Source organism: Hyaena hyaena, unplaced genomic scaffold, assembly GCF_003009895.1.
Source record: "Hyaena hyaena isolate Hyena2069 unplaced genomic scaffold, ASM300989v1 scaffold_91, whole genome shotgun sequence".
Taxonomy (NCBI): Eukaryota; Metazoa; Chordata; class Mammalia; order Carnivora; family Hyaenidae; genus Hyaena; species Hyaena hyaena.
In genome coordinates this window covers 2,025,283-2,027,492 of record NW_024080725.1, presented here as the reverse complement: position 1 = coordinate 2,027,492, position 2,210 = coordinate 2,025,283, and the positions used below count along the sequence as shown (strand labels likewise).

The 2,210-nt window shown below is 56.5% G+C and overlaps 1 non-coding gene across 1 annotated transcript; it reads right to left on the bottom strand.

Annotated features, from left to right (window-relative positions):
* Positions 1-392: 392 nt before the first annotated feature.
* LOC120233587 lies at positions 393-499 on the bottom strand. The gene has a single exon (XR_005528860.1). It is a non-coding gene; the product is annotated as a U6 spliceosomal RNA (small nuclear RNA).
* Positions 500-2,210: the final 1,711 nt, after the last annotated feature.

Sequence of the window (2,210 nt, the reverse complement as noted above, 5' to 3'; positions counted from 1 at the left end):
CCCCTGATTTTTGGTTCAGACTGACCCAGGTCCTCCCAGACCTTGAATCCAGCCTCTTGTTTCTGTCACAGTGAAGGCTCACCCCCTCCATCACACAAGCAGTGTTGCTAATGGAAAGAGCACGGTGAGCTTTGGGACCAGACAGACATGGTTTACAGTCCTAGCTCTGCTGTCACTTACAGAGGAACAAGTGTCCTAACTTCTCTGAGCCCCTGGGTGAGCGAGATGTCCAACATTGCTTGGCAGGTGATGTCCAGCACCTGACACAGCCCTTGGTCATTACAGCAACTGGGAAACTGGCTGTTCTTGTTTGTGTCGTGTGTGCAGACAGCGCAGAGTTGGTCGGAAATCTGGCTTTGTCATGGGGATTTTTTCCCATGATGGGAAGCTGCAGACCGTTGGGAGAAGTCGCAGGTTTGCACATCATCCCTGAGCAGGGGCCACGATCATCTTCTCTGTAATGGTCCAGTTTAAGTATACGTGCTACCGAAGTGAGCACCAGAATCTGCTGGTTTGGGGGAATGTGATGGTGGCTGGCTGTGGCGTGGCCATGGTGGCCTGGAGGGAGCCAGGGATGCACTGAGCCCTCCACAGCCAGAGCCTCCTGGGTCCCGCTCTGCAACCTCCCTTCTCAAGGATGCGAGTGTGGTCCCAGGGCACACGTCCTGGCCAAAGGATCACAGGACACCCTCACATCGAGACCTCCCCGCAGACAGGATGAGTAATAAGGCTCAACGGCGTGCCCGAGGCACCATCATTTTAATGGCACTTTTCAGATGTCTGGCTTATCTGCCGCCTCTTCCTCATGAACCCTCTCCCGCGGGCAGTCTATGTGAGCTATTCCTGGCATGTGCCGTGGTACAAAAGCGCGGTTCATCTTTTCGAGAAGACGTGAGGAGGTTGAAAGTCAAAGCCGTTGGAACGAACCTTGGCTTCAGTGACTAGTCAAGTGCTTATTAGGCGAGTCCTCACTCTCCCTGAGAAGGAGAGGAGCAGACGGAGTCTGGGGGGATTTGGCAATAAGGATGAAAAGGGAACAAGATCTATGCAGTACATGCTGTCTCCTTGGGGAGGGCCATGGCTCTTGGGGGACCGCTGTCCCTGAGGGACTAACAGACACTAGCGTCAGCCAGGATGACCCAAGTGGGGGAGGGGCCCTTGCTGGTCACTGTGCCGGACGAGGTCTGCAGGGAAAGCCAGGGTGCACTTGGCTTGGCTTTGGAAGAGAAGTTTCCCTTCCCCTCGGGCCTCTGGCCACCGCCTTCCTGCATGGGCTCAGTTAGGTGATTGGGGTTGACTGGGGTCTGTCTCATGGCTGCAGTTAGATGGCGGCCAGAGCTGGAGGCCTGAGGCTCAGTTGGTCAGATTGCCCAACAGGGTGTGTCTGTGCCCCAGCTGGGTGGCTGAGAGGGTGGGGACCGGCTGGACAGCTGTCTTTCCACACGGCCTTGCTATGTAGACTTCTTCCCAGCATGGCCATCCTGGGGTGGTCAGATTTCTCACGTGGAGCCTGGTTACTTCCAGATGGCTGACCCGTGTGTCCCTGACACACCTGCAAGGCTTTGTATGACTTGGCCTCAGAAATACAAGCATTGCTTCTGTCCTATTCTACTAGCTAACAGCTAGTCGCCTGGCCAGCCCACCTCGGCAGGGAGGGACGCTGCACGTCAGTAAGCACCAGGAGGCCGAGCTCTGCAGAGGCTGGCTACCCCAGTCCCACAAGGAAGGGGGAGAAGCAGGCCTGACCCTTCCGTGTCCTGCCTCTGTGGCCACTGTCAGAGGTCGGATGTGAAGGCCTCAGTCTCCAGTCCCGTCTAAGCTCCAGAATCGGGGCTGGCAAAGAGGGCAAAGGGAAGCCTACCCACCTCCTGCTTGCCTCAAGATCTCTTTATAGGGGATAAAGGCCTCTCTTCCCTAATGACGGAGATGAGAAAATCCACTCCGCCTGCAGGGGAACAAACCCAAATCCCCAATCCCAGCACTCTGCCGTGGAAGTGAAGTCACGTTCCCAGACACATCAGAAGTGCGACCAGACAGTGACGTCTGCTTGCCTGTCCAGGCTGAGTCACCCCCAGCCGGCCTCATACTTCTGACAACTGTCCCTTTGGCAAACCTAAAGGCCAGAGTCAGCTCCAGGAGGAGCAGGAGAGGGAGGCAGGGTCGGTCCGGTCTTCCTTACAGGATGTGCGTGAGCGGGAGACTTCTGGGTT